General features: G+C 35.8%; 1 pseudogene; it reads left to right on the plus strand.

Moving 5' to 3' along the window:
- Nucleotides 1–1,378: 1,378 nt before the first annotated feature.
- LOC143626477 (kinesin-like protein KIN-14I) lies at nucleotides 1,379–10,817 on the plus strand (annotated as a pseudogene).
- The last annotated feature ends 2,544 nt before the right edge of the window (nucleotides 10,818–13,361 follow it).

A 13,361-nucleotide genomic window follows, 5' to 3' on the forward strand; every position in this document is an offset into this window, starting at 1 on the left:
TCTTCAACGGATCTTTTTTGAAGCACATATTTGATATAAATATTTTGTTTAGAGCAACGTTTTTTGATATATCAAACAACAATTTAAAACACATAAAATATATGTTTTTTTATATCATTGTTTAGTTATTTACATATGTTTGAATGAACTTTGAAGTTTGTATGCAAAAAAATGGAGTTATAATAAAAAAAACAAAGTAGGCCCGTTAACAGAAGAATTCTGCAGAAAATTGGTTTTTTTAATACCCAGAAATAGGGTATTCAAATACCCGGAAAATGGGTTTTTTCAATACCCAAAAATAGGGTATTCAAATACCCGGGTATCGAAAACCCGGTTCAATACCCGACCAGGACCCGGTACATAGGGTATGGTTTTTCATGCCAATACCCGGACTCGAACCCGACCCGGTTATTACTAATACCCGATTTTCCAATACCCGATCATACCCATACCCGGTTCCATACCCAAACCCGGTTTTTTTTAATACCCGATTTATGCATCTCTCCCTCAAGGCCGGCCATACGTGTGATCTCTTTACAAACCTGAGTAATTTATAAGCGGCAATAATGACAAGTTGTTAAAAAATGAGTGGACTTTATTCAAATTATTTTGGGTCATTACAAATCACAAATGAGACAACAAAGCATTTTAAGGGGTTGTTTGGTAGTCTTCTAATAATTCCATTAAAAGACTACCTACGAATCGATAAGAGATACAATGTGTTTGGTTAATGGCTCATGGAGCCTCTTAATATTAAATTTTCACAAATATGTTGAATGATTCAGAGATTATCTCTTAATTTTATTAATTAAGCATAAGATTGTCAAATAGCCTCTAAATCTATTCACATTAGATAACTAGTCAAAATGAATAATAATTATAAAACTTATTAACTTAGATCACGTGTCACCATCATTGTCTCCATCACTTACTCAAAAATCGCTTGCCTCCACCATTGTCGCCACTGCCCTACCACGGCTAGTAACACCATCATCGTTACCTTCGTCACCGCCACCACCATATTTGCCATCGAAGCCACCACCTCCACATCTTCATTAGCCACCATAAAAGCTTATATGATGAACATATTTTTTTAACTTTTTAAAATTTAATAAAATTTCTTTATAAATACTTAAAAAATAGCATGCATATACTCTTGTTGACTTAAATTGAAAATAATAATAATAATATAACCTCCAACAAAATAGGCATGCATGTAAATTATGAACCGATGGAAGCTTCTTTCCATGGCGGCAAACACGGAACAAGAAATCACAAACTTCAATCATCATCTTCCCACCATGCTAGATATCATCAAACACGACCCAGAAGGGTGTTAGGATTTCTGGGCATCATTCCGATTTCAATTTGATTAACGATGGCTGAACCCGAAGACCAATCGGCAATGGAGCTTTCTGATCTTGATGCTTTGGAGTTTTCTGTCGCCTCATTGATCGAACAAGTCCTTAAGGAGCATTGGCGTAAATTGACCGATCTTCATACGTCGTCCAAGAGCGATTCAAAGATCTGTACGTTGTTTGTTTTTCTTTCATGCACACCACCTGTACGAAGTAATGTCGTTCAAAAAATTTCAACTTTTTACTTTGTGTTGTTGAGGAGATAATTTGGGGGTTATGTTTCATGCCAATTGGGCTTATTATAAGTTCTATGTAATTAAAAGAAATGAAGCTGCAAACCTGTTTGATTGATGAAATGTCTGAACAAGAATTCGACTTTTTATGTTGTGTTTTTGAGGAGGAAATTTGGGATAATTGTGGGATTGATTTGGATTAATAAAGGTCTAATCTTGGGGGTGTTTGAAATTCTCAGCGATAAAAAGAAATGAAGCTACAAGATGGCTAAGGAAGTGTGTTGGTGTGGTGGCTGCAAAAGATCTACCAGCTGAACCTTCAGAACAAAACTTTAGAATGGGATTAAGAAGTGGGCTTATTCTTTGCAGTGCTCTTAACAAGACCGAGCCCGGTGCGGTTCCAAAAGTAATCATCTTTACTCTCTTATCGGTTTCTTGATTCTGTTTATAACCGTATCTTGCGATGATAAAGGCACTGAGTTATGTAATTTGGTTTCTCAGCTTGTGGGAGTGCCTGCTGATTCGGTTACTATACCTGATGGACCAGCACTATCATCATCCCCGTACTACGAAAATATCACAAATTTTTTGTCAGCGGTTGCAGAAAGAGGGTTCCAACTTTTGAAGGCTCAGATTTAGAACAGGTGAAAGTTATCAAGAAACAAGAATCATTTGCAGATTTTTAAAATTTAAATGTTGTTTTGTTTATTCGGTTATTTTAATTGTAATTTGCAGGGAGGGAGGTTACCTAAAGTTGTGAACTGTGTGCTAGCGTTGAAAGCTTATGGTGAATGGAAAAAGGCAGGCGCACTTGGAAAGTTTAAGTTTTTAGGGAACCGAAAACCGACTTCAAAAAGGAAGCAAATGGTTTGTAACTCACTGGATATGAACAAACGTGGTAATATGTGGAGGAAATGTGAAAAGGTTAGTGCGTTTTTGTTTCTTGTTTAGAAAACTATCCAATGAGTAAAACCATTTGATAATCAAGTGATTCTTGTACTTGTAAGCCTCTTCGTGCGCGTGCTCGTGATCTTCTTTCGGGTCATAAGCCACAAGACGTTCCTTTGGTGAGTATTCTACGACTGGGAAATTCTATATTATGTGTACCGTGCTGAATTGGCTATAATCTTAAGGTACATGTATAGCTAACTATTTTCCCGCTTGTGCCACTAGATTGTTGAATTTGTGTTAATCAAACTCGCGGAGGATTATGAACGAAGATTAGCCATCCACAAAGAAAAGATAAAGGTGCATACCATTGAAACTGAACAAATTAGTGCGCGCTCACACACACACACACATATATATATGCAAAATACACTCAATCTCTTAGGACTAGAGGTCGCAATATAGACACATATACCTACAAAATGGTTGGTTTTGAGTTGTATTTTTCTCCAACCGGTCAATGGGTAAAGTTTTGAAGCTCAGGAAAACTGGAAACGAGTCAAATGAATTGAAAGTCTCTTGACGTGTTTTCAAACTTTCAAAGTGGTGGTGCAGTGGTAAGTGCTTGAGTCCCTCTAGAAGAGGTCTCAGGTTCAAATTCAACTTCCACTGGCTTTCTCTTCCCTTCCTCCAAGGTAAATGTGGCATGCCTAGTGCAAGCTGCGTTTTACCTTATTCCATTTAATAGCAGGGTGTTGTTTGGGTCTAGTAAGTTTTAACCCAACCAACTCCATTTTGTCACCTCTACTTGGGATCCTGTGTCCAATGTGATTTGCGGTCTCAAGTCTGAGGGCAAAACATACCTAGTGACTAAAATAACTAAAAGCTTTGTGGTTCATACGGAGGGGATGCTTTACATGAAATTCCAAATACCATGGCTATGCTACTGCATCAAATGTGATTAACTGATAGTGGTGGCGGTTTGACAGGTTGCTCTTGAAACGGCTCCTCCCGTAAAGAAGGAAGTGAAAAAGCCTGTTCCTGACGTAAAGGTATAGTTGTGACTTGTGGCTATCATCCAATTTCCGCACTTTCTTTCACACTTTTTGATCCTTTGTTCACGACATGGCAGGCATCCCCCAGGAATATAATTAGCGAGATGGAAAACAAAGCAAGAGCAATGCTCAAGAAAGAGGAGTTTGTAAAGGTAGGCTATGGCCAAGCTCTAAGTTTTCTCAACTATAGCATTTCTTGCACCTATTGCATGTGGCAAAATGTGTGGGTTGCAGGTAGGGGTCAAAATGGTTAGTTTACAGGGTTCAGGTTGCACGGGCCGAGCGCAGATAACTTTTTATAAATATTTAGAGTCAAATATGATTAAACAAACAAACAAAACGTACCTAGTAGCTATTTGTAGGGTCTGGGAGGGTGAGATGAGACAAACCTTTCCTCTATCCCAACAAATAGATAGGCTGCTAACGGTGAGACCCTCAACTCTAAAAATCGGTTTTTGCGTGTATAATATAATATAGTATAATGCGGTGTTATATGACTTTAGTAATAGTATAATTAAAAAAAAAATATTTAAAAGGCTTTTCATTAAGGATAATTTGGTGGGACTTTTGACCTTTTGGCTAGCTGGAACCATTTGACCCGTTTCCTTTAAAGCTTTCTACTTTTTCATTTTACCGTTTAGCAAGATGAAAGTACTTGATTCACCTTCTTGACAGCCACAAACTAAAAATGACGAGAAAGAAGAGGATCCGAACTCAGAGACCAAAGGAAAGGAAGAAACAAAGGTATGAATAACTAACTTCCAATAGGCTCACCAACCAATTCAACAATATTTTGATTGGTTCACCTGCATGACAGTCCTTTAGCAACATTATGAGTGAGTTGAGAAAGAAATCAAACATATTTGAAAAGAATGCAACCGCAGATACCACAAAGCCCACTGGTGATACAAACACCGAGATCAAGAATAATGTAACCATGGATATCGTAAAGCCCACTAGTGATACAAAAACTGAGATCAAGAAGAATGTAACCGCAGATACCATGAAGCCAACTAGTGATATAAGCGAGGCCAAGAAGAATGTAAGCATAGATACCATGAAGCCAACTAGTGATATGAAGAGCGAGATCAAGAAGAATGTAACCGTAGAGACCATAAAGCCCACAAGTGATACAAAGGAGATAAAAAGGAATGTAACTGTAGGCGCCGTGAAGCCTACTAGTGATGTAGATAACAAGATGAAAGAGAAAGCAACCACAAAAGCTGTGATTTCCACCACTAGTGATGTAAGTAAAGGGATTGCAAAGAAGATCACTGTGGATTCCGTTAAAGATGAGATGGTAGAAGATGAAGCCGAGGAATCCCCTATTGAGGATGATACGGAAGATGATGAACCCATTGCTGATGATGAGATGGAAGATGATATAGACATGAATTCCATTAGGGCTGAGGTACTTGCTGAGATGGGAGAGGATCCCGTTAGTGAGGAAGAAAATGACGACGAAGAAGAATTAATCGCGGCTGAGGAAGATGTGAATGGTGATGTATATGGTGAGCTGGAAAGGAAGAAAAAGATGGAAAAAAAAACTAGAACTAAAGGATAAAGAGATTGAAAAAGTAAGAGAAACTGAAAAGCAGAAACAAATGGAAAGAGAAGCCGAAATGGAAAAGAAGAGAGAAGCTAAAAGGAAGAGAGATATGGAAAGGAAATTAGTAATGGACAAGAAAGCAGCTCAAGATGAGAAGGAAGAGAAATACTACACTTGGGTTAAAAATGAAAGTGATAGACTAAAACAAAGTTTTGCAAAGCAGCAAAATATGGTTGAACACCAACATAAAGAGTTACAAGTATATTCTCTACCTTATGAAAATAAAGTTTTATCCTTTTTAGCATAACTCTAATGAAGATTTTGATACCACACAGGCATTGAAAAACATCTTTTCTACCGCAAAAGCAGATATACAGTTACTGAGAACAAACTATCAAGAGGAGGTCAACAATTTAGGTACAATCTTCACATTTTTGTTCAAATTTAACAACTGCAGAGGTGGCTATTTTTGACTCATTTATTTATGAATGGGTCGACCTGGGTTGTGTTATATCTGATGATTTAAATGTTTAGCTAGTGGGGCTTGAAAGCTTCCTATGTGGGGTGTAAACGAGCTGAGCCCAAGCTCGAGCTTGGCTCGTTTAAGCTTAACCTGATTTGACCTCTTTGCGAGCTTATCTTGAGTAGCTCACGAGCAGTTCATCCCGTTTACACCCCTAGCCCTAAGTACATTTTTTGCATGCCCTTCCTAAATTGTGTTATTCAAGAATCTAGGTAACTTCTATAATAATTTTGTTTTGTTATCATTAAATATTTATGGATATGAGCAAAAAGTGTTTATGGACTGGGCCACTTCGACCCGTTACCCAACCCACCATCTTGCCACGACAATTGATAACATGGTTTCTTTTGATCAGGTAAACACTTGATGAATTTGGCTCAAGCGGCATCAGGGTACCGTAAAGTTGTAGATGAAAACCGGAAGTTATATAATCTAGTACAAGACCTGAAAGGAAGTATCAGGGTTTTCCTTAGATTGAGGCCAGCTTTTGGAAATGTAAAAAAACCGAGCTGTTGTGATTGCATTGATGATGCAACTATGGCAGTTATCACACCTGGAAAAGGTGGAAAAGACGTTCGCAAAAAATTTCACTTTTAATAGAGTTTTCAGTCCAACTGCAACTCAATGTAGGTCACTAATGTCTCAAAATTCAATCTCCGATTCTTTTCATTATTACATTCTCTTTCAATATACATCTTTTATGTTTCCATGTTGTTCTTGTAGCTTTGGTGTATGTTGATACTCAACCATTGATCCGTTCCATCCTTGATGGATACAACGTTTGCATATTTGCATATGGTCAAACAGGATCAGGGAAAACTTTCACAATGGTAACAACTAGTTCACTACAACGGGGATGAAAATAATGCACATTCTTTATAAAAACCAACATATTTTCTTATTTTTTTAAAAAAAGTCCCGAAACCTAATTTTGGTTTATTAAAATCCCTCAACTCTGATTCCTTTAGCCACATTTTATGTTATCTAGAATAATGGACTGGGCCACTTCGACCCGTTACCCAACCCACCATCTTGCCACGACAATTGATAACATGGTTTCTTTTGATCAGGTAAACACTTGATGAATTTGGCTCAAGCGGCATCAGGGTACCGTAAAGTTGTAGATGAAAACCGGAAGTTATATAATCTAGTACAAGACCTGAAAGGAAGTATCAGGGTTTTCCTTAGATTGAGGCTAGCTTTTGGAAATGTAAAAAAACCGAGCTGTTGTGATTGCATTGATGATGCAACTATGGCAGTTATCACACCTGGAAAAGGTGGAAAAGACGTTCGCAAAAATTTCACTTTTAATAGAGTTTTCGGTCCAACTGCAACTCAATGTAGGTCACTAATGTCTCAAAAGTCAATCTCCGATTCTTTTCATTATTACATTCTCTTTCTATATACATCTTTTATGTTTCCATGTTGTTCTTGTAGCTTTGGTGTATGTTTATACTCAACCATTGATCCGTTCCGTCCTTGATGGATACAACGTTTGCATATTTGCATATGGTCAAACAGGAACAGGGAAAACTTTCACAATGGTAACAACTAGTTCACTACAACGGGGATGAAAATAATGCACATTCTTTATAAAAACCAACATATTTTCTTATTTTTCTAAAAAAAGTCCCGAAACCTAATTTTGGTTTATTAAAGTCCCTCAACTCTGATTCCTTTAGCCACATTTTATGTTATCTAGATTAATGTACTATGTATTGTACACGTAAGATTTTTGGATCGGGGGTCCTAGCGAGGCTTTTGCCCTCATTGCACCCTCCCAGACCCATACAAATGGCTATACTGTCATTAGTGGGATTCTATTGGGTATGTTTGTCCGTTACATGTAAAAAACACATGAAAAAGTTACTAAACTAGTTTTTATGTATCAAAGTCCCGGTTTTTTTAAAGATAATGACTTATTTTTTTTCTTTATGTAAAAATGATAAATGCCACTTTATCAAATTTTGACCTGTTTGAGAGTCAGCAAGCCATTATTTAAGAAAAAAATCACTAGTACATGCATTTTAGACAAGTTTAGGGGCTTCAATATACACAAAATAATTTAGTGGCATTTCATGTATTTTCTACACGTTGAGAACTTTAATACAGCAAAATTAAGGGACTTATTCTTGTGAAAAATAGGAAGGTATAGTGGTTTTTATGGTATTAATCCTTAAACCATATATGATAACCAACTATGCCTTTGTTTTGCAGACTGGACCTGATGTCTTCACAACAGAAACCATGGGAGTAAACTACCGGTCACTAAACGATCTGTTTGAAATCCAACAAGCTAGGAAGGACATGATTGCCTATACAGTTTGTGTTCAGATGCTTGAAATTTACAATGAAATGGTCCGGGATCTCCTTAGTTCAGACGGTGCTACCAAGAAATATCCTTTTTTCATACGCTTTTAGCTTTTTGTTTAATATTATTCACTTATCACCATGAGTTATCTAGTTTGTGTTCTTAACCACTGACCACATTAGAAATACGACTCGGTACCGCAGACGGAATAAACGTACCAGAGGCGGCTCTTATACCTGTTTCAAAAACGGAAGATGTTATACGTTTGATGAACCTCGGTCACAAAAACCGTGCTGTCGGTTCTACTGCAATGAACCAACGTAGTAGTCGTTCTCACAGGTGCCACCTCATCCTTATTCATAGTTATCTACAAAAGTGGAAACTTTAACCCATGGATTGACTTGGCCAAACTTTAGTTAAAAGGGAAACGAGTCAAACTTGTTGAAAGTCTGTTGATGTTTATTTTTAATACATGCAACCTTCTAAATTGTTTTTGTTCAAATATTTGGATTATTACTGTTATGATTATTGCAGTCATAGTTAACACATTTCTGTTTGTAAATAATGGAAAAAAGTGTTTACAGGTAGACCTGTAAATGACTCTAAGATTCAGCGGGAAGTTCGTTTACTTGATAAACAAATGAGCATGAACACATGTCTCGTTCATTCATTAATGTTCTGAAGTTCGTCTGCTTTCGTTCATTAGATTCATTTATTTTTCGTTTGTTTACGTTCATTAACATATTCTTTAAAGTTTTTAGCTCATTATACTTCGGTGTAGTTTTAATAACCTTTTAGGCCCAACGCATTGTTGTTGACAGTTATTCTTAATTAATTTTAGCTCAGTTATGTTCGTTCATCTATGTTAAGTTATGTTCATTCGTTTACATCGTGAACTGTTTGTTTGTACTGTTAACGAATGAACATAAGCGAACACGAACGTGTCATTCTCTTAGCGAATGAACACTAAGAAGAAAACCCCGCTCGTTTAATTGTTCGTGGTTGATCGATTATTTGGTTAAAGTTAAATGAACAAACACAACATGTTCATTCAGTTCATTTACAAGCCTAATAAAGGTGGCAATTTAACCCATTTAGTTATAATGGGTTGACTTGGACAAACTTTAGCTAAAAGGGGAAAGTCTCCTAATGTCTATATTTAATGCATGCAACCGTTTGTTTAGTGAATTTTGCGTATTTGAACAATGACAATAGGTTATGCTTGTTATTTTATCATTGCAGTTGCCTCACGGTTCACGTTAGTGGAAAGGACTTGACATCCGGCTCAACGGTTAGAGGTTGTATGCATCTGGTCGATCTTGCAGGAAGTGAGCGAGCTGACAAAACCGAAGCCACGGGTGATCGATTAAAGGAAGCAACATTCATTAATAAATCGCTTTCCGCTTTGGGAGACGTTATCGCTTCTCTTGCCCAAAAAAGCTCACATGTTCCTTATAGGAACAGTAAACTCACCCTCTTACTCCAAGACGCTCTCGGTAAACAACTCCGTTTTTTGAAAATTATATATATACTTTTAAATTTATTTCACTAAGCATGTGACTGTGAATATACTAGGAGGACAGGCCAAGACACTTATGTTTATCCATGTAAGTCCTGATCCGGATACGGTTGGTGAAACGATTAGCACGCTAAAGTTTGCTGAACGGGTGTCAACGGTGGAGCTTGGGGCGGCCAAATCTAATAATGTGGACACGCTGAAGCATTTGAAAGAACAGGTGGCGTCTCTTAAGGCGGCATTGTCCCGAGATGGTGGAGAAGATGGTGGTAATGCAGAGGGCGGTGATGAGGAAGATGATGGGGCGTCCAGTGAGTGCTCTGATGCTGACTCGCAGCCTTAGAAGGCAACTAATGGTGCTGCTGCTGCGAAGAAGCCTGCTGCAGCAAAGAGTGCGCCGAGCAAGTAAGATTGTTTGTCTTTTGGTTATTATTATTTGGGATATTTGACCTGTTATGGATGAAGCATGGCCTGAACCGACCTGTTCATAAGTAAAGTAAAAGATGCAATGGAGTCCATGTCGGTTTATAAGTGCTCTAACATGCATATTTTTTTTGGGTGTAAACGACCCGAGCTGAGCCTGAGTTCAACTAGGCTCAAGCTCAGCTTGTTTCGAACTTTATTTCTAAAGCGCAAGATCGGCTTGTTTATTATTTATTAATTAATTTATACATTTATTTATATTTATAATTATAATTGTTGTATATAATATAACAATATATATTATATATATAGTTATTTTTATCATAATTTTATATATAAAATTTACTATTATTTAAATATACATTTTATATTTTAAATAAATATTATATAAAGGACAGGCTTATGAGCCAGCTTGAGCTTGATAAATAAAGTGAAGATCGGCTCATGCTCGTTCATCGTTTGCTAACTTATTTACATACATTTAACTATATTTTAATACTACTTTTTATATATAAAATAATATTTAGTTACTTGTTATCATAATTTTATATATAATATATATAGTTAACATATTAGATGAAAAATATATAAATAATAGGTTCTTTTAGGCTTGCGAGCTAACTCGAGCTCAATAAATGAAGCTCGAGCTTAGGCTCAAGCTTGTTTATTAAACAAGCTTATATTTAGGGTCGACCTCGTTCAAGCTCGACTCGATTTGAGCTGATCTTGAGTAGATGATGAATGGCTTGGCCAGTTTACACCCCTAATTTTAACCTGTCTTGAAGTTTAACCAACTTTTTCTTTGTTCTATAATTTTTTTTTCATACGTGAAAGAAAAAAGAAAATACAACTAACTGCATAATATTTGTGCATTAACAGGGCAGCAGCACCGGCAAAAAAACCTGCGGCTGCAGCTGCAAAAACCGGGAAGGCGGCTGATCCTAAGAAAAAAGGAAAATAAGTATATATTTTTTTAGTTTTATGGTGGCTGCAAGGAGGAAGTTTGTGGCATATTTATCTCTTCAAATCTTTCACTGGAAGGACATGCAGAGAGAGATGAGGGGTGTTTTGACCTTTTGATTTTACATGAGTGATGATTGGTCTATAGTATATTGTTCATACATAGAGATAGAGTTACTGATTTATGTAACATGGTGATACTGGGAATCAGTTTGATGTACAGAGAAGTTGATTCTGTAATAGATCATATGGTTGGATCATTCTTTTCATTTTGTTTATTGTTTATCAATAAACAATAAACATACATGAATATCAAATCATTTAAAAAGTATCATGTTATATGTCATTTTGTTAAGTGATGCATTTCATATCATATGAGAGGCATTGAAATAGAATAAAAGAAAATGCTTGGATACTTCAAACGATATGTGTTTGTCTTATTTGGCAATCAAAAACAATTTTAATTGGATTTGCATGTGCAAGAATGAGGGTATTGAATTTCATGGTGTCACTTCTTAAAACTTGCAATTTACAAAGCAAGCAGTGAATTCAGTGAACGCGCAATATGAGACATTTTTTATATTAAAATTAATGCAAATAATAACGATACTCTCGTTATTAATATGAAAAAATAAGTAGTACAGATACCATAATATGAAATAAAAATAAACAATGAAAAACATAACAATTATGTTAAATGATTCCAACCAAGCTCTTCAAATGATAAAGTCTTCAACCTATTCTTCATCAAAATCTTCTTGTAATCTCCTTGACAAGAACTTACATAAAGATATATTGTCCAACTTTTGCAACAACAAGGTCTTCTAGTAGTCTCTTGGCTGCAACAATAAACCAACTAAATTTGACGGTTGAGGCTGGAGCACATGTTCAACACGTTTCCCTTAAAACAGATTTGTCGCCTCTACATAAGACAACGCGTCTAACTCTCAAGGTACAACAGCCGAAGCAGTTAGTACTGCCAGAGATGTCCACGCGCCCGAGGTTATATCAGGTAAATTATAGTGTGAGGATTTGTGGAGAAAATAAAAAGAATGAAAAGGTAGATGAATCGAATAGAGAAACTCATCTCTATATATGTTATCAACATATGGGTTTCAAGACTTTCTTCTTCACCAATAACTCTTAATGTATATATTTTTCCTTGTATTTTCAAGCTTATACTTTTTCTAGCATTATCAAAAATGAGCACATAATCTACTATGTATAAGAGTTATGGATGGTGAATAATCTCTCTTAATTAGAAATTTAATTAGAGACATAAAATCTAATAAAAACTAATCAAGTTCACAAAGAGCTCTACTCAAGAGTTTTTCACCATATGAAGATTTTAATATTAATATAAATAAATTCTAATAAATCAAACAAGTGACATGAAGAATTTAATATTAATAATTTAAGAAATATCCATTCACATTACCCAATTTTCCAACTTGTACTTGTTTGAGAAATATGATATCAGATTCGTTTATAATTTTTACTGGTTTGAGTCCCCCGTATTACAAGGTTGATTTAGGTTTTTGTTTTTAGTCGTTTTCCTATTTTATATTTTGTAATGATTTGCTTTCTTTAACGTAGTTTTGTTTTGATTTAATACGTATAATTATATATTCGTTTGTTATGTTCATTTTTTTAGCGTTTGGACTCTTTCAATTAAGATGTATAGGTTTTTTATACTTTTAACGAACACAAGCATATTGATTTTTTTTTAAATGAACAAACATGAACACAAATATTTGTCTTGTGAAAAGGGGTGGTTGATGTAGGTGGCGATGGTGGTTGATGCATGAGAGAGGGCTGACAATGGCGGGAAGTAATCTGAAGTTAACTGGTGATGAAGAGGATAGCTAGAGCGCGACGAAGAAATATGTAAAAGAGAGAAATTAAATTAGGGTTTGATGATGAAAGTGTTTCACAAATAAATGAAATGTTATAACCCGTTTAAGGGTTATTCGGGTTTGGTGAGACATCCCATGACCCGTGAAAACTGTTGTTTGATTATGAAAGTGTTTCACAAATAAATGAGATGTTATAAGTTATAACCCATTTAAAGGCTATCCGTGTTTAGTGAAACCCATACTCGAGAATTCAGGTCAAACGCATGAGAAGCCTCAGATCACAAATCAAGCAATCTAGTGGTTTAACAGGGGATATGAGCAATCAGATAGTGACACATAGGATTTTGTGGTAGACATTTATATAGACGGATAGTTTTTTGTTGTTGTTGCTGCTGCTCTAATACTCGTTTATGAAGATAACAAGACATGCATATCAAATCATACAGAAATAATTATGTATTAAGCAAAGTTTCTAGAAGAAATAATCGTTTTCATAACATAGATATGTATAGTTGTAAATCATATATGCATGTCTCATTTATAACGATAAAAGCATGGCCGTCTCTGAGAATCGTCAAAAACTTTTGGACCGAAGGCGAGTATATATTCAAGCCTTAAGTAAAATATAATTTCGATAACTCATATATAAAAAGTAATCAAGTATTGTATATGATTTGGATTTTGGGTTG

This window comes from Bidens hawaiensis, unplaced genomic scaffold (genome assembly GCF_021521415.1).
Source record: "Bidens hawaiensis isolate Kalapana, Puna unplaced genomic scaffold, B.hawaiensis_p1.1 tig00000055_1, whole genome shotgun sequence".
Taxonomy (NCBI): domain Eukaryota; kingdom Viridiplantae; phylum Streptophyta; class Magnoliopsida; order Asterales; family Asteraceae; genus Bidens; species Bidens hawaiensis.